Source organism: Rhipicephalus sanguineus, chromosome 9 (assembly GCF_013339695.2).
Source record: "Rhipicephalus sanguineus isolate Rsan-2018 chromosome 9, BIME_Rsan_1.4, whole genome shotgun sequence".
Classification (NCBI taxonomy): Eukaryota; Metazoa; Arthropoda; class Arachnida; order Ixodida; family Ixodidae; genus Rhipicephalus; species Rhipicephalus sanguineus.
This window is the reverse complement of record NC_051184.2, coordinates 96,145,855-96,166,257: the sequence shown is the minus strand read 5'-3', so window position 1 is coordinate 96,166,257 and position 20,403 is coordinate 96,145,855.

Below are 20,403 nucleotides of genomic sequence, written 5' to 3'. Positions count from 1 at the left end.
GCTTTATTTATTACTATATCGTAATTTTCTGTTTCCGCGGAGAAGGTTTCAGAGTAATCCAGCCAGCCTTGGAAAGAAAAAATTGCACCATCTACCGTTAAAGGGGACCATGAGGCGATGCGAAGCCGAAGCACTTGTACGATCGCGTTCCGTTGGCGTTCGTTGCCTATACTACCGACCTCGGTCAGATTGTTATCGAACCAAAGTAGGTCGCACACGCTGCAGCTGTGCCCGAAGCTCCGATCGAGCAATTCGCGCTGGAACCGCGCGTCGGCACCGTCGAAGCCCGGGCGTTGAAGTTGTCTAGCGAGGCGTTCTGCACGGGCGTGGGACTCGCGTCGTCTGCCCGCAGCTGACGCGTTGGCTCGACGCTGACGCTTGGCTTCGACGTTGGCGTTGCGTACGGCGGGGTTTACTTGCCGACGCTGCCGTTGCGTTTCGGCATGTCGAGCCCGCGTTTCATCCGTAGCCGTTTCCCGCCGGTGTTGCCGTTTGCGCTGGGCTTCCCTAGCCCGGAGCTCGGGGTCCGCTAGCCGACGTTTACGTTGCGCTGCGGCGCGTCGAGCATCCCGCTGCTCCACCGCTGCTCCGCGATCTCGGCAGGCGTTAAAGGGGCCCTGCAACACCTTTCTTAGTTATATTGGAATAGTCTCATTATTGGCGTATGACTCTTCACGAATCATATGCCGCAAAAATTTTTCGAATCCGTCAAGTCTAAGTGGTGTTACCAAATTATAGAGATCACGTTCCGCAGCTTTCTCCCTCAACTCAACGCCGCGAGCGCGCGGAAAGCTAGGCAGCGAGTCGAGGGAGGGAGCGCAGAGGAGCAAGGCTCCGCCCAAGAGCGCCGGCGGAATTTTTTTCTCTCTGACGTCTGGGCGCAACCACGTGGTCCGTGCCGCCACTTCCGGTCGGCTTGCGTCGTTCTCGTCGAGCGGAGCAGATCGCACTGTGTATCGCGCGTGCTTGAAAACTGCGCGTCGGTTTGGTAATGTTGGGTGTGCACCTCGAACGCCGTAGTGTTTTCATCGCTCTGCCAACCATGGAAGCAAACCTGCGCGCTCGTTTGGAACGAATGACAGCTGAGATCGGTTTCGGCCCACACTCCGATACACCGCCTCGTAAGACGGCACTGGCAGACGACCCCGAAGCGCCGCCATTACCGGACGCCAGCATTGTTATCGGAGACATGCTGCGCCCCTGCCTCGGTCGGTCGTGAGAACGTGCCGGCGATGCAGTTCCCAGCTGACGAGGCAACACTCGAACGGCTGCCACTCTCAAAGCAACCGGCGATGGTCAAAAGCACAAGAAATATTCACGTTTTCGGCACTGCGCATGGCGAAGAAAACGGAACCACGCAACTACGAGCAGACGAGCTGTCGGTGAGACCGGAAATGCTAATATTAATGTTTGTTCGGTATTTTTAACGCGATAACAGAACATAAACATACATATTATCTACTTATTGAACTCAAAATTAACAACGAAAGTAATAATAAGGGTGTTATCGTGATTATAACATCAGCCAATGGTGGAACTGCCGACAATCGCGTCATATTTTGCGGACTAATACATCATTTGTCGAGAGAAGAGGGAGCGATTTTCAGCTGACTTTGAGAATTTCTTGTAAATTCCAGGCCGTGCGCATCGCTATAATATTTGGCTCGCGTGTTCTCGGGAGCCTCGACTACCGATCGGCAGCGCTTTTTGAGCATGCTCGTAAAGTGTTGCAGGGCCCCTTTAAGGTATTGCTGCAGCTGGCGCCGAAGTTGACGGTGGAACTCATGACACCGGCGCAGTGACTGAGCGTGTGTACGACCTAACGCGAGCCTTTTATCTAAACGAAGAGGGGGAGATGAGAGTGGGATAAGAGGAGTGGAAAGGGGCAGTGGGAGTGGAGAGAGGGATAGAGGGAGTGGAGAGGGGGAGTGGTAACGGAGAGGAGGTGTGTGGAGAGGGTTTGCGCATGCGCAGTAAGGGTGGTCACGCCGCACAACGAATTGAAGTCCGCCATAAGGTGCTTGTTATCTAAAAGAGAGAACCGCGTCGCGTAGTTTGTGGCGCCCGAGCCAGAAGAGCATTCGCTGTGCTTGTTCAATCGGTTACGTCGTGAGACAACGAAGCCGAACGCAGGAACGGCTTAAGAGCTGCTCTCTAAAATTACCATGGGGCGTGGCGTCACGCGTTGAATTTTGACGTGCCAAGAGACCTTCTTGCAATCGTGGCCTTATAGTAATACTTGTTGTGGTTTTACGTCACAAAACCACGACACGATTATAAGGAACGCCGTCGTGCAAGGCTTCGGAAACTTCGACCACCTGGGGTTTTTTAACGTGGTCCTGAATGGATGCACAAGCGCCTCGAGCATTTTTGCCCCGCCGAAAAGCGGCCTCCGCGGCCGGCATTTGGCCCCTCGGCGTTCGAGTTTGCAGTCACGTACATTAATCGCGAGACCACCGCTTGGGGTCAGCCACCTAAGATGTACACGGTTTATAGCATATACTCAACGGCGATAGAGCGGTAAGCTGTCCATAAGATTAAAAGTGTTATAATTAAAACAGAAACAACGCGATTGAAACGACTGCAAGAGTTCTAACGGAAGGGCTCCACGCATCTGTCCGTAACATCCAAATCGTATACATTGAGGCAGTGGCAAACTGAATGACGAGTCACTCCAAATTGCAAATGTTATTTTGTTTTTTTCTGTCAGCAGTAATCATCAACCATCTCTCGTGCGTTTCCTTGCGATATCAACACATTCCGAATGCTTTCTGGCAAGAAACAGCATACCCGCTTCGAGAATGACTTGGAATTCTAAGAGGACATTGGCGACAGCCTAGTTTTCACGAAAGGAAACGCAAGAAGACACATGCCGACTATTGTTGCGGGACAAAAGAACACCTCAAAGAGTGCGTACTGTTTTACAGCAAAGCTTGTATAATAACTAAGCAATCGGCAACTCAGAGAATACTTACCTACTCAACAGACAACAAACATCATAATTAACGGCTTCTACTTTCAAATTGAAAGAAAAGCAACAGTAGCTACCAAGACTGAGCTAAAACTGCAACTGTAGTAGTGGCCGAATTTACTGACGTGACTGCGACCCTGAGAGTATCAAGGAATTAGAATGTAAACTTTGCTAAGATTTATATAGTCAATAATGATCTACCCCATAGAACACCCCTAGCAGCGTTGGTCGGTTGGTTGGCGAAATTTTATTAGTTCCCTGACAGACGCGACTAGCGCGCAGGCGGCAGGCTAAGCCTGACCGCCTCATCGCGGGCTCTCTGGACGGCCAAAAGCTGATCCCCGTTCTTCGGGCTTATGATGGCGCTGCACCACTTGGCATGGTAGCCTTGATCGCTGCCCAGTAACGACGGGCATCGCTTGAGCGGGTTCTCTAAATTATCTACCTCCCCGCAATGGGGGCACGAGCTGCAGGCGTTCTGCACCCACGCAGTCTCTCCTCTAACGGAGTTGTGGCACAGAAATAGCAGCTATGTGCCACTGAAATTGGGCGAACCCCACTACTGTCCACTGGACCACTGAATATGAAGAAATCGTCCCAGAGTGTGTTCGACTGCATTATGGAGGAAGACGACGACGTCATCATAGAGGAAGACGACGACGACGAGTGACAAGTCACAACTACTAATCTTTCTCTTGCAGCCACTACTATGAGATACAGCCACATTAGTAGTAGTAGTAGTAGTAGTAGTAGTAGTAGTAGTAGTAGTACTACTACTAGTAGTAGTAATCTTTATTGTATTTCTCGGAATACAAGAGAAAAGAATAGTGACAAAAGGCTTTGTCTTGTGCCATGTTTTCTTCGTCCAGTGAGGGATTTCATATCTCAGACTAAAACAAAATCATCCTAATCTGCCGACTTTCAATATTTCTTTACTGATAATTGTCATTTAAAATTCATAATACAATTTACGATAGCATGTAGGATTGCTACCCTACAGAACATAACGGAAAATTCACCAACTACTCGGCTAATCCACTGCATTGGATTTGAGCCATGGTAATAGGAAACAACTACTACAACTACGCAGGAGGCGTCGTTCGCACGACTTCAACGCACTATGGGGTGATGGCCAGTGAGCAGTACACGTCTGTGACGCGGCGAATCGCGTGCGCGTCTGCCGGGGTCATTCTCGCTCCTACGTTGACGACCGCGTGCCTAACGCATGCCCGACGGATAGGGCGCATGCGACCACCGAGGCCACGAATAGCCGTCCACTTCGCTTCGCTGGCCATCCGCATTCACAGAGTGTAATGGGTCTGGAATTGTTCAGAGGTTTCTCGTAATATTTTAGGAAACATTTGGAGCACTAAGGTAGAACGGTAAGCTTGACTACGAGACTGACATAAAATGCCTTGCCTCTGGAACAAGGAGCTGCTTCAACAAACAATGGGAACTAGAAAACGACAGCAACTTAACTCGCGGACAACTTTTCTTCCAATGAAGCGAAGGCAACAGAGCCAAATAGCGTGTATCCTACCGCCAAGGAATGTAGCTCCACAATTGCTCCTGTATTTTTTACGTGATATATAAAAACTACTCCTTTATTTTCTACATGCAGCTCTTCGAGACGGGACGCTGCTAGAAACAGCGAGATGTTTCTATTTATTTCACTGTATACGTTGTCGCTTTGCGTTTGCACGCCTGAAAAAGTCCCACCTTTAACGTGTACATCGAACGCTAATCAGAGTCTGCGTCAGTATCCAACGCTGACTGCGCGCAGTCATCACTTCCCACAGCGGTGAGAAACGCGCGCAGGACTACTTCGCGCAGGAGTACATGCGCAGAAGCTCCACCCCCGTAGCTTTCCCTTCGTAGCCAAGAAAAGTTGTCCGCGAGTATACCACATGTAATATTCTATGGGAGAGCTCTATTGTATGCAACTGTCGTTGATACACAATGCTTGAGGACTGCTACAGCCTTTGGAGCCGAGTCGTAACAGAAACAAATGCGGCCGTCTTGAATGTCAGCCCACAAAAAGAAGCAGGCTTTTTCTTGAGAGTTTCTTGAAACTGGGGGCTTCTCTCTCATTAAAAGCATAGTCCATTTTTTAAGCATGTTAAACCTCAGCTTAAATCAGTTTTGAAGAAACGCAACTTAAACTGAGTTAAAGCTTAATATAGTCATTTCAGATTGAACAGCCTTTTTTAATCTTTCGATGAGCGCCGCATACGTATCTCCTTTTTCTATGCGATACAAAAGTAGGAATGCAACCTAACTATCGCCTGAACTCAGCGAGACGTACCCGCGGATACCATTTTCAAGCTCCTAGGGGCATTAAAGCGCGTGATTACACTAGTTGGTCTTCCATTAATAAACGGCTCAACGCAAAAATTTAGACAAAGTACACATAGAAAAGAAGAGTACTAGCGAGACTTCCAACTGATTTTTATTACAAGGACGCGCACATATGTAGGCTACAGACAAAGATAGATCATACGCTAGGGGCAATTATCCCGTCAATAACGAATTCTAAAAATATCTCGCAATTTTGACAGCGTCGGATCACAAACGCATCAATAACGTTCACAGAAACGCGCAGCCTGTCCTAAGCAAATGCACGGTGTAGGAGACCGCCGCACAACAGTATCCAAGATGACTTACATCAGGGGTCTCAAAAAGGCCACCCGCGGGCCGCATGCGGCCCGGCCCGTACATGGCTCTCTTCCTCCAATTTTTAGGGGCGAAGCACCTTAGGACCTAGCTTTGTCGTCGACTCTCAATATATAGACAACCATTGCTATAGTCGAAACATTATGTGTATGTTGCGACTACGATTACGATAATAAAGTCTCAGATAAATTCATATGTAGCATTTAAAACACTCCTGACATATTGTAATAAAAATGAAATCGAATAATAATTAAAGGCACTATGTTCCCGAAAACAACAAATCTGGCTATCACATTTTTGAAGGATGTGCACAGTGGGATGTGGAAGGTGTCGTGCCTGATAGTTTGTCTTCAACCAGAAACCGCGAAGAAATGCTTTCTTAAGAGTTTGAGTCGGAGACAACTTTAGTAGAAGTCCGCGGCATTTCCTCCTCTAAAGCGAAACGTAAGTGTGTATGTTGCGATTACGATTAAGGGACAAAGTACAAGCACAAACCCTTTATACTAGTCGGTGACTTCAACGTAGACATTATGGACAGCGACCGGATTACGCAGTATATAATCTCTCGATACGCTCTACGATGCATTTCATATGACTGGAAACAACCAACAACCACCCGAGGAACATGCATAGACCTTGACTTTGGCAACTTTAGATTCGATCCGATCGAAGAATCATTGGCTCTCCACTTCACAGACCACAAAAGAGTAATAATGAAGGAAATACGGAATCCAGAACTCAAGACGATATACGAATTATAACAACTAGAATAAAACAGAAGAGCAATAAAGATGACCAAATACTACATTTGTAAATATATACACTTTATGTAACTCAGTTTACAGGAACCCCGTCGCCGTGTGTTAAAACCTAGCGCAGGAAGAACACATTTCAGTCATTCTGTACGTCAGTGTCGATATGTTTTTCTTAACCTGACGTCGAATTCTCTTCATAAACGAACCACACATGAGATGCGGGAAGAGCAATAACTGAAATAGTTAGCTCACCAATTTTAACGCGTCACCGTTAAAGAGCTCGTTTCGCAGAAATTGCGGCGTCTCCGTCGTTGGTTGTAAGCAAGAAATAGCCGTTGTCCGTGAGCAAAACCTCCAGATAGATGGAAATAATAACAATAACGTTCGGCTGGAGTAGGAATAAAACCAAGGCCTTCTGCATGGAAAGCAAGTGTTCTACCAAGTGTCTAAGCCAAGTGTTCTACCAAGTGTTCTAAGCAAGTGTCGAAACCACGATATGATTGTGAGGGACACCGTAGTAGATGGCTTCGGAAATGTTGACCACGTGGGGTCAACACTTTCGCTCCATAGAAGCACTTTCGCTTCCATAGAAATTGAGACATCAAAACATGAGAATTGCACAATGAGTGAGTGGTTTATGGTGCTGGTCCCCACTCGTCACAAAGCGTTCAGACATGATTATATATCAGGACTCGAGCAGCAACAGCAGCAACTATGTGTACAGCTGCACAGGTGCGCGTGTTGCTTTACCGACGCGTAGTGGGTACTTCGCCAAATCGCGAAAGGGAGAATTATGACAAAGAGGTCACTTGGCAGCTCTATTGCAATAGGCATTCTAGGACAGTTTCAAACGGCCAGTGATAAGCTCACCGCCGTTCCTACCTTTTCGGCACAGTAGAGGTGTCCAAAGTGAAGCGAATCGAGGCTAGCAATTGATGAGGCAATGCGAACGAATTACGAGAACGCTATCGCGTTGTACTCTTGAAAGCGAACGCTCGAGGGTCCCCTAAGTGATTTTTCGAAGAGACCGAATTAACATTCAAGCACCTGAATAATTATTATGGGGCTCTTATGAAGATCTAGAAATATTTCGATTCATTGCAAATCTCATGGAAAAGATAATCTCAGGAGAACTCCATATTTCCCTCCATAATGCAAAAAGAAGGGCTCATGCAGTTTAGTGTTCTGGATTAACCTCTTCGGTGATTATTTTCGACGCTAGCAAATAAACAGGATACCGGATCAATAAAATTGTACTTTATGAAATAACACTCTAAATACATCTGTCTGGTTATCACAGGCGTGGTAGAGAAACGCCGTGACGTACAACAGTGCCTCAATGCTAGAGAGTCCCACTGTCCCTAATGCATTCCCCTAAGACGACACCAAAGCGAAAGCCGGGTTCTTTTTCTTCTCGATCAATATGTTGATCATCCCCCTCCCTTTCTGCAAGCTTTCATTCTGCACCTCACATGGTGTTTCACTGCCTCCATGATCGGCACACCGAACATTATGACATTACCAGGCGTAGCCAGAAACTTTTTACGGGGGGGGGGGGGTTCAACCATACTTTATGTATGTTCGTGCATGCGTTTGTATGTGCGTGTATATATACGCAAGTAAAATTGAAAAACTTCGGGGGGGGGGGGGGTTGAACCCCCCAACCCCCCTTGGCTACGTTCCTGGACATTACGATCTATGACGCCATGATGACGCCATCAAGTGATGATTGTTTTTTGCACAGATCGATTAACGCCGCCGGCGGTCAATTTTCGTGTTTGATGAAGCATAGATCTAAGGCTTTCGTATCAATATGGCGCATTGAACGTTAACAGCCTGGCCTTACATGCCAAACTGTCCTCCATCATGTCATCTCTATGCCATGCGCGACACAGCTTCACTTATCCACTTCAGAGAGTGGAATGGCTCCTCATTTTTTTTATTGTGATAGCAATTATATGGACACTCTCGACGGGTTTTTGCCAACGGCGTTGCCGTAATTTTTCGTATAAAGTCCAAATTGATAACATCACCCCGCCCATCTTACCCGCGCGTAAAAGCACGCGAGCACTGTCGACGAACGCGGCTGACATGGAGATTAAACGAGCCGGCCGTCTCCATCGCACGGAGAGCGCATGCGATAACATTTTCCCGGTGCGGGCCTGCCGTCGATTGCTCATCAAACTGAGAGGAAAAGCCCCGCCCGTCTTTCGTAAGGAGCCTGAAGGAACGCCAGGGTGGGGAGGACTGCATCGCTCGAAGGGTGCAGTCACTGACACGCGTGCTATCTCGAGGCATTAGCAAACGGCTCGTAAACTTGCTGTGCTCACAACACTTACTTCGCGTTCAGAGAACTCACAGCACGAAAACCGCTTCGGTTCCTGGAGCGCCCTATTCCCTTAAATCAGCGTTTTGTTGAGTTACGCGAGCTCGGATCCAAAAGAGTTAGCTGCTAGCCTTACTTCGTATAACAATACAATTTGTTGGTATCGCATTCATTGCTTCGCCCTAAAGCGAAACTTAGTTTTTTTAACCGTGAGCTATTGACCTTGGACAGCGAGCAGCGGACGTGTAACATGGTGTAGCCGCTACACTGTGGGCTGTAAGCGACGGGCCCGCTGCTGACAGCTGCGCATATTAAAACGGAATTGCGGCTGTTCCGACCAGGAGACATGTTTTTATTAATTGGATTACATTTTGTTACGATACCAATTATATGGGCACTCTCGGCGGGTTTTTGCCGTCATGTTAGCATCCCCCCGCGCATCGTATGTTCTACCCGGAGTAAAAGCGCGCGAGCGGGGCCGACGAACGAGGCTGAAGCAGAGATCAAACGAGCCGGCCTTCTCCGTCGCTCGGAGGGCGCATGCAATAACATCACCCCGCTTGGTAGGCCTGCCGTCGCAGCAGAGAGGAAACGCCCTGCCCCTCTTGAACTTGCATGAAAAGACGCGAGGGGAAGCAGGGGTCGCTAGAGCAGCAACTTTGAACTTTGATTCTAAGGGCGCGGTCGCTATCGACAGCCATGCGCGGGCGGCTCGTACACCCTTCTACGTGCTGCGCTCTCAACGCGAACAGACTGTGCGGAAAGAGCATCTCTCCCTGGAGCGGCCGTATTCTCTTACACCAGCGTTTTGTAGAGTTACGCGAGATCGGATCGTTGCTATCGTATCCATTGCTTCACCCTTGCGGTGAAACTGATTTAAAAATGCAAGAAAAAAAATAGAATCGGAACCCTAGCACTCACGAGCTCGAAAAGGCAGGGCCTTTTAAGGAGTATTTACCGTAGACTGCAAACCCGGATGTGCTGGTGAAAGGAATTAAGAAAAGTTCTTCTGGATGAAGAACCATGAATAAAGTATATCTGAGGAAAAGAGTCAATGCTGTCCCACCATTCACACGCTCTTCCATAGACGCGAAGCACGGAAAATTCGATATTGTTCCATATATTCTATTGCTAGTGATCCCCGATTTCATTTCGCGCGATAACCAGAAACAGAAGTGACAGACATTTTAGCGGCACCGGTGTGGTTATTACTCAACATCGCTTTTATTACGTGCCGTGCGACGCTTGCAGCGAGCTATCAGCAGCGTTTCTGGAACAGACGACGTTCGCGGATGAATCGCCGCCGCACTTTCTCGCTACCGATAGGCCAAGACGTCACGAGCCTCTGCGAAGAGCTCGTTTTGCTGTCAAGCCCAATTGCAGAACAGAAGCTGCGTCGGTGCTGCACCGTGCATGGCGTCATGGCTTACTCGGCGCGCATGCGCGAGCGCTGTTTATACGGCGGAATAATTCTTGGCCCGTGGTTGTAACTTTGACGGCCCCAAGATGTTTTGACGTGCCAGCGGTGCGATTGCCGGTGATAGACATTCGCAAACCCTACACTCTAGCGCAGTTTGGCGCAATTTTCGTCGATATTATCAGGATGGCGCAGTAAATACAACTTGGAGCATTTTGGCGCAGGAGTGGAATCACTGTAATTTGGTTAACGAAGTCATCAAGACAAGGTCAGATAGGGCCGTGATGGTCAGCCATTCGGTGTGGCCAGCAACTGAGGAAGTCGCTTCCATATACTAAAGTGCCAGCCTTGGCCGCAAAAGGCTGTTTATGACGACAAAGGACATACTAATATCAAGTCTAACGACCATCATTCTCAAGGCAAGCCAACCATTCCAATATATTCTCAGTCAAGCAGTTCGCACGATCGCGTGAAGGAAGGAACATGGCAGGCACGGATTTCATTTCCGCCCTCGCCCCACATGAAATATTACAACAGGATCGCCTAGAACCACGGGAGAGAGAGCGACGACACTTTATTTTTGTCCTTGCTGGGGTCAAGGGAGGCGGGGGCCGGGAGACTAGCCCTACGGGAACCCCTCTTCCACAGGTGGTGGCAAGACCTTGAGTCCTCGTGGCATCTTGGGTCCGCCGGACTGCACGTGGTTGGTCCTCCGGGCATGCGATGGACAGCGTAGCCTCCCAGGTGTTGTTCGTGATATCAGCCACACACAAATGAAACTTTTACTAGGAAAGATGAGCTTACGAACACACGACGTTCAAACGAGCGTGCTCGCACGCTAGGTAATTGATCTAAGGCGCTCATTCTCTTCGTCGGTGGTTCCTTTCTGAAATGAATTTATTACATAGCAGGACAGATAAGACACCATTCATACAAGCGTACCGCTCCTGTATGCGCCGAATGATTTCAAGTGGGCCAACGCCAGGTTTTGCTTCCTCCGTCGGCCAACATCTGCAAGCATTGAAAGTCAAAGAATCCCCAATCATCACCACCACCCATGGGCATGAGAGCACGATAAGGTGTTCCGTGTGCTTGGGAGGCACTCCAGGTGCGGAGTGTGTTGGACTTCCTTTGATACAACGTTCTATCGCGCAGCACAGAATTCGTGAGGGCTCGTGTGACGGTCAGACATGCAAACAGCAACCGTAACAGGCAGCCCTCCGAATCAGTTTGTCTTATGCCCGGCGAGTCGGGCGAAAGATGGAGGGAGACACCATCCCTACCGATAGAACGGCTATACAGCGGTCCCCGGATGTTGGAATCGAAACGTAAGATACCGCGCCAGAGAAATGAATTAGCCTGCTTTGTGTCTGGCCTAATTAAATCCTGCGCCGACAGTTCGCAGAAATGGTCTCGAGCGCCACCACCAAACGTCTCGTGAATTTTCGACTCATGATACAGGACATTACCACACAAGAGTTGTTAAAGCCATCGCGCTCTTGAATTTAAAGGTTGAAAAAGAGTGTTCATGTAAAATAATATTCAGCTTAAATACTGTATTTCCTCACGTGTTGTAAACATCTCTGAATTACTTATACGGGCCCCCAGCCGACGATCAATTCGTGGCGTATTCTTACGGGGTGCTTTCTCTTCGCTTATTGGCTGTTTGCTCCCTGGCGTCCTTTCGTGAAGGTGCGTTTTGTTCTACTATATAACGTGTATGAGATCGGGCACCAGGACGCCGGCAGCACCCAATGTTGAAGAAAAATGAAGAAACCTCGTACGAAGAACACTAATCATCGCCAGTGCCTCCAGTGAGGAGCACAGATGACAGGTAAAAAAAACAACAGCTATAACGCAATTGAGGTAACAGGAATCACCCCGAGCCCAACATTCATTTAGGGAAAAAATGTCGTATTCCATCTAGGAAACTATCCAGGTCAATGCAAATGCCAAATCCCGTGCACAGCAGCAGCCACATAAGCTTCAGGTGAGCTACGCGAGATTTGCATTTTGCCACAGCTCCAAAACACAATACAAACGTACAGCGTGATCCCGGTTGTGAAACAGTCAATACGCAGATCGCACAGCTGCGGGAACAAGATCGAGCCGGAGAACGCAAATGACAGTGATACGAAAAGGAAGTTGAGCTTGATGAACAACAGGTGAATAATCGAAATGAAGTTCTAGATGAACAACACGCCGAATGAGATCGGCATCAGTTTGCGGAAGAACTGTAACGCACAACAACCCACGACAACACTGTCACAGGTAGCCAGGTAAGCCCACCAAGAGACAAACCGTCAACGGGCCAAGCAGAAATACTAGAGAAAGTACTATATCAATAATGATCGAGGCGATAACCGTGGAAAATCAGACACTCCCAAATATTCAATGCAATTCATATCAGATATCAAGAAGTGAATGACACAGGTCACGCAGGAGCTAAAAATCACAGCTCAACCCAAAACAGTCAAGAAATATGTCACACAAGTCGGCACCAGATCGGCAGAAACTAAAGCGAGCCACCACAAAATTTGTAAGGATGGCAGGACTATCAAGCGGCCAAAAGAGAAAAAAGCGCGTGGCAACGTTGCTTAACACATTTGAACAACATGAAAAATAAAAAAATGACGGGACAGTTAGTCACGTCGCAGTGCGACTGCATTACTTTCACCTGGAAAGCGGCAGCACTCCGGCATTTTAGTGCAAGCATTGCGGCAGCTGCGGAAATGTCGGCTTCGAGTGCTCAGAGAAAAGAACTGACTGAAGAACAGCTACCATACTTCTGCGTAATCGCGTAGGAGATTCGCCACATAGATACGGTGTCCAGCGGCACCTGCACCGCAATGGTTGCGACACAGACAAAAAGCGCAACTTCCACTAAGTCGCGCAAGGCTGGATCACAGCAGAGCTGTTGTTATTCATCTGTAGACTGTACAAACGCGTGGGCGTCGTCGAGCACGTACCGGTTCACGATCACAATAATTTTTCATCTATGACACGAGGCAAAGTTTGACGATAACAGCTCTGCTGTAATTACATCGCTGCAATCAGAAGACGTGCAAATCAGTACTCGGGCAGTGACCAGAACTTCAAGGAGTGCAGAAACCAAAATCTTCGATCAAGATTTCGAAACCTCACGCCAAGAGGCAGAAAACATCTGATTGCGGCGAAAACAAGTATCACATCACACAAATACCACGTGGACGACCAAAGCGGCTACGAAAGAAAACACGTGCCGTACAGATACAATTCCCTCGTGCGCCTTCACTTTCAGGCGGGAGTTTTACCGAAACGCGCAGCTGCGTCCATCGACAACGAGACTGTGTATTTGTTGCTATCGGAGTCAAGGAAATCCGACAATGAGCGTCCACCTGGACGCGAGCAAGTGCAGGTGGAAAACAGTTTCGGTTTATAGACACAGCAATTATACGTACACTCTCGACAGGCTTTTGCCGTAGCCGTCATGTCCCCTATAAAGTCGAAATTGATAACATCCCTCCGTGCAGTGTGTTCTACCCCGGGTAAACGCGCGCGAACTGGAGCGACGAACGCGACTACAGCGGAGATCAAAGTTAGCGGCCCATCACCGTCGCTCGGAGGGCGGATGCGATAACATCTCCCCGCTCGAGAAACGTTATGGCGCCGACGCGGAGAGCAAACGCGCTGTCCGTCATGAAAGATTACGCGAGGAAGGGGGAGGGACGTAATCCGAGCAGCAATTTAAGGGCACTGTCGCGATCGCTACCGCGCGCGCTATCTCGGCAGCCATCAGCAGGTGGCTCGTACAGCCTTCAGCGTGCTGCGCTCTGAACGTTTTGAGACTCTGCGGAAAGAGCATCTCTCCATGGAGCGGCCGTATGCTGTTTAACAAGGGATTTGTAGAGTTACGCATGATCAAGCTCCAAAAGATTTAGCTGCCAGAGTCACTTCCTATAACAATATGATTTTTGTATCGCATTCATTGCTTCACACTTGTGGTGAAACTGACTTTCTTGATCCATTGATATTGGGCGTTGTCATGGGTTTATGCTGCACGTGGTCGCGGTCATCATTTTGCCGTAACATCTCCAACGTCACCTATTTTTGAGCTCTTTCATCGCGTCTTGCTAATGGTTTCGCGACGATACCGGTAAAAGAGGACGACTCGCTTCTAGACTTTAAAATTCAAATTATTTGGCTGTAAGACGCTTGTTACCTGTCCAAATTCCTGACAGCATTCTTTACGAGCACTCAAAGCTCATGCTGCAGTAACTTTCATGTCAGGTTTACGTGCGATTGTGGTGCCTACCCTATGACATCCATTCATTAAGCTTAATCAATGAATGAATTATTACTGAGTTTTAGAATTGGGAACCCAAAGAGATAGGGGACTGAAGAAATTTGCGAGCCGCCAGAGCGCATGCGTAGAAAGCAAGCCACTATTCGGCTCTAGCGCTCGCGCCGTCCCAAGACCCAAAAATTGAGAACTAGCGTGTGTTGCCAGCGAGACGACGCATGTACAGCGCGGGCCACCGCGCAGCACGGCTCGCGTCTCGCATGAATTTCATTTGGCCACGCTTGGCGTCCCTTGCGTTTGACCTTCAACATCGATCGTTTTTAACCGAACTCTCAAACACTCTTGGTCCTCTGAAGTAGAGGTGTGCACGGGCTCTGGGTAGCCCGAAAGCCCGAGCTCGACCCGGCCCGCGGGCCGGGCTCATGAGGGCCGACGTATTTTCACATCGGGCCCGGGCCGGGCTCGAGCTACTTGGAGTTTTATCCGCCCGGGCTCGGGCCCGGCGCAAAGCCTGACTCAAGCCCGAAATATAGAGAATGAGCGGGAATTGTTTTCCAGCACGCACACAGCGCCTTTTTTTCGACCGCCCTTTACCACTTTTCCTTTCCATTCGCTACTTTAAACACAAAAGGCGAGCAGGTAAAGCACTGCCTCTGTTGCACTCCGCCAAACAGAGAAGTAACACCACCTGAGCTAGTGACGGCGCCACGCGACTGTTTCGCGTTAGATTTAAGGCCAAATCCCATATGAGGGAAAATGTACGCGACAGCGCGAGCGACCCGACGTAGATCGCCTTCGTGGAAGCTTACGCTTGCATGGGCATACCCCATACACGTGGCGGCTTTGGCGAGTGAACTCTATTGTTGCTGGCATGAGGCCGTCTATTTGCTTGCTGTTTTTGCACGACAATTTGTAATCTGTGTAATAGAGACCGTTCGTCGTGTGTCGTTTGATCACATTTGCTATGCTCAATAAAGCGCCAAATTACCGGAAAACGATGTTTTGTTTCCGCAGCGAAGCTTCAAAAAGCCGGGCTGGGCCAGGCCGGATCCGGGGTTGTGTTTTCGTACGTCGGGCCGGGCCGGGCGGGCTCGCCGCCCTTTGCCGTCAGCCCCGGGCGGGCCTTCGACAAAGTCAGCGGGCCTAGGCCGGGCTCGGGCTCGGAAATACGGCCCGTGCACAGCTCTACTCTGAACGCAAGAGCAGCCTACACAGCACAACTTGGGGACACAGTGTCTTGGGTGCCCCATTCTTAAACCCGCTAATGAATTGCCTACTGTGAACACTCACCGTTCGGATCACTCAACCGTATTCTGACGTACACTCGACTCTGGCATATAACCACCATACGGGAAGCGTGTGTTGGAGCAGGTGATAGACAAATATTACAGGTGATAGGCAAATTACATTTTTTCCGAAACACTATTAGGCGTGCTTATATAAAAGGATAATCGTACTGGTGATATTCATGAAAAATGCCTGAGTGGCAAATTATGACTTTTTGCAAAATTGTCAAAAATAAAAAGAACCATTGTGAGAGACAACGGAGGACGTAAGGTGGTCGTGCAGAAGAAAGAGAGCACATTGCGTATGCAGTTCGGCTCCATGAGCAGTGCCATACACCCTGCGAAGTGCTTTTAAAAGTGCACTGAGTGCTCTAGTGCATTCACAAATTGTGATCAACACACATTACAATATCCCATCTCATTCATTTAATGGGGTGGCTTTCAGAACCCCCACAATAGCCTTCCCACAGTACTCTAAATCCCACAGCTAGTGTTCTAAACACATTTGTACCTACTGTCGCCACGCCTCCGACCGCCGAAAACGTGAATTCTGTCGCCATCGAGTAATAAATATATGCTCGCCCAGAAAAAAAAAAGATACCGGGATGCTGCAAACTTTCTAAGAGTGCCATGGTAAAAGCCTACTGAGCCCATAGCGCTTTGAAAAGAACCTGCAAGCCCACACAGCGACGTAAATGGCACCGAGAAGAGGGGTTTTCTGACTGCTACAGCAGCGGAAGAACTCACGAAGAAGCGAGCACAAGCAGCTAAGTTGGGCCTCACGCCGATTAGACGCGAGCGCGACTTGCGCATTTCAGCCCGTGTAGACCGCGCATGCTTCGAAGAGCCATCGCTGCAGAACGGCTCAGCACCACATATCTCATCCATTCTCACGCCCCTGCGGCGCTGCTACTAAAGCGAACGGCACAATGACGAAGTGCCCAGAGGTGGCTATATGGTTGAGCGTCCACTTCCAACCGGTAAGACGTGGGTTCTATTCACAGTGCCAACCGGAGACCCACCGTTTTTTTTCTGCGGGCACAGTATACCGACCATGCTTTCGGTTGTTCACGGGTACCCATCTCGAAAGATGGCCCCGCCAGGTTCTGCAAAGGCTCCTGGGCTTACCTTAACCCTCAACAGCCTTCGTGAAATAGTCGAGCATGCGCCGCTGCTGTGGCAGGCAGGGAATTGCTGCCGCCAGGTACTTACCTTTGAAGCAGGTAAAAGCGCGCTTCCGTTCTGGTGCACGGTAGAACCAAGTACATAATTCTTTGAGAGGGCACCCATCCCGCGGGAAATCGGTGGCATGGTGCCACCCAACCTAAAGATAAGGTCATCCTCTTTTTCACAGCAAAGCTGTGTACTTTTAACCCCCAACGTTTTCCTCTGCGGGGGCAAAAAAAGCGCGTGGCCAAAAAAGCATTTGGCCTGCAGCATACAGCTCAGTATTTCTTTCAATAGAAAAGCCACAAAACAAGCATCAAAACCACACGATGGATCATAGGGCCCCTGTAACAGGCGGCCTGACGTCAGTAGCCATATGAAGTATACACTAAAGCGCAGCTTTGCGACAGCACAGTTTGTAATTTTGGACGTGACGTCATTACATATATATATATATATATATATATATATATATATATATATATATATATATATATATATATATATATATATATATATATAACATGGTCCGGCTTGTAAGGCGTTGTATTTCAGCTGTGACGGGGCTATAGGAAGGCCCTCTATACTGAGGACCCCTGAAGAGCAACGTGCATACGAGGAGCAACGTCGAAAGCACAGACGACACTCTGAACAACGGCTTCGTGCTCGTGCGACGGATGAACATCGTGTCCAGGGCACTCAGCGTAAGCAATAAAGATACAAGGCTATCAGCCGTTTCAAGGGTGCAGATTCTAACTTTAATAGACGTTCTTCTCCAGAGTCCGCTTAACAAGTTCAACAACATTCGTTTCAACACAGAGACTTGCAACTCTCCCTTACGAAGGGGTGGTAGACGAGATCGAGAGGCTGATGGACGCGATGACTTCGATGGCCGAAAACAATACGTCATGGCTATGAACGCGTTGAGTCAGGCATGTACGACGAAACATGCATGGCCGGTCTGCAAAATCAGAAGCACTTCCTGTCCATCGCTCCCGGTTAAGGACAGACACCAGTGTCTTTGTTTCACGATTCTAACGCGGAAGACCATTCAAGCGACGTCGCAATGCGCAATCGTTCTGAGTGTCGTTTACAGCTTCGCTGTCCAGCCACGTCCACAGCGTGGATAAGAGCCATAATTTTTTTTAAGTGGAGCACTTTAGGGCCACGAGCTCTCGCATGCTGCAGTATGCTGTTCGACCACCTGTTGTTCTTTAACATGCGCTGGCATCGCACACTAGACCGGTATTTACCGTTTCGCCTCACCAAAATGCGACCACCGCGGCCGGCATTGAACCCGCGACCTTCGGTGCAGTAGCCGAGCACCATAAACACAGATATACCGTGACGGACGCTTTCACACAAGTCTAATAAACATTGCACCTGTATCCCTATGATTCAGCAGGCTATACCCAAGCATTGCTTGACCCCGGAGGAATACGCTAACAAAAGTTGCGTATCATATTCACATCATCGCACCGTAAAGTGCACTTAGTTTCGGTAATATTCACGTCTGTGCACTAATGTGAGTGCTGACGTTACGTCAGACGATAAGTTACCCTTTACTCGCCAGTGTAGTCGAGAGAGAGAGATAAAAGCGAAGGAAAGGCAGGGAGGTTAACCAGGTTGTACCCGGTTTGCTACCCTACACGGGGGGAGGGGGAAGGGTAGCAAACCGGGTACAACCTGGTTAACCTCCCTGCCTTTCCCCTCTTTCCTCCTTGCCAGTGTAGTCGACTTGCCTGGTATGGCCACGATGTGCACAAAACTGCTACGCTTACAAAAAACACGTCAATCCACCTCGCAACGCTTGCCTCAAAGTAAAAAAAATGCCGCATGGACAACTGCTTGTTGACTGCTATGCATGAAACTGATTCCCACAAGTCGCGGGTTCTGCCGAATTTTTTTCTCTTCTTCTTTCTCTCTCTTTCGTTGATGATCTCTCTTTTGTTTCTGCATTCCTCTCTCCCTATTTCTCTCTTTCTCATTCTTTGTGTGCTACCCGCTACTCTCTCCTCTCCTCCTTTCCCTCCCCCACACCATCGGATCTCTCCACCTCACGCTCAATTCCCTTTCTCACCCCCTTGCTACAATATACTCTACAAGGATATGCTGTACTCTGCTAGCGTGCCTGGATAGCCGAGTGGCTAGGACGCTCGTCTTCCGATCGAGGATACGCTGGTTCGCATGCCGCCTCGTGAAGAACTTTTTCGTTAAGATTTTTTTCTCTTTCTCTTTTTTATATCTCTCTTTCTGTCTCTCTATTTGTTTCTCTCGTTCTTTCTTTCTCTGGCTCTCTCTGTACTCGTTCTCAGGTAGCCGCACAGTGGCACATATTCGTGAAGGTGATAACAGTTTCATGCTATCGACTCACCAGGAACGGTTTGCTAAACAGCTTTGCTCTTCAAAGGCGAATCTGCTTGCTAAGCAACCCCGTTATAGATTCTGGCAGTTCCTTACTGTTTGCTGCTTCACGAAATTAGATCTTCAGTGAAAGTGAGAAATAAACACCAACTGATATGGCCGAGGAGTAGTAGAGATTGGCACTCATTTTCAGGCGAAGATGACTCTTGAGGAGCTTGATTAGAAGGTAAAGAGGCGTTTCAATTCAATATATACCAGTGATTTTACAAAAAAAGGTAGAAAAGCGCCTTTACATCACAAGAGCCCACAAGAAACGAGAGGGCTAGCGAAGGCCAGAGAGAGAGAGCGGCAGCGCCCATAAACACGCTCCTTTTACACCGGTCAGTGCACGCGCTTCTGGTCAAGCGTTCTTGTGGGACGCGGACCGCGTATGGCAGGTACGGTGATGACCGACACTTGCAGGCCGGATCTTTGCATTGCCGATTATAACAGTACGTTCTTATTTCCCGGTTGTCACGGGCTGCCCAAGAATTGCGTCCTTAATTCATTTCGATAACGGGAATAATAGATTTCGCCTTTTACGGAACAAAGCTCGCAAGCGTAAATAAGCAGCCGCTCTCAACGTTCGAACGGTGATGACAAAGTCTCAGTGCGGAGTGTTCTACGCAGTAAATGTGAAGCTTATGTGCTGCCACATGAAAACACTTTCACGTTCTCGCATACTCGAGCACCAAGGGTGGCTGCCTCAACACTGGTCGCACGTTCGATGGCACCATCAAGTATCAATAGCACAGGTGTATCTGCGTTGCAATACTGTATCGTCTACGTTCTGCGAAATACTTGAAATCATTCAGACACCTACAAGCGCAAGAGAAGAAAATACTTTCGAATACTAAACGCGCTGCTCGCGCTTCAAACAACATCCGCGTTCTATCCAAAGTGTGGGTGCGCATCGCATTGGGTACCTCCCATTTTCAGTGCATGTCATCCTGTTTAAATACAACTAATTAAATCACGACACTGACGAGGGCCACCAACTAACGATAAATAAACGCAATGTAAAATTCAGGAATGCCGGAAGACGGTTATCTTACACGAGTGCAAGAACCTAACTTACACGAGGTAGCAGGCACAACACACGAGCGGTCATACGTTCCTACAA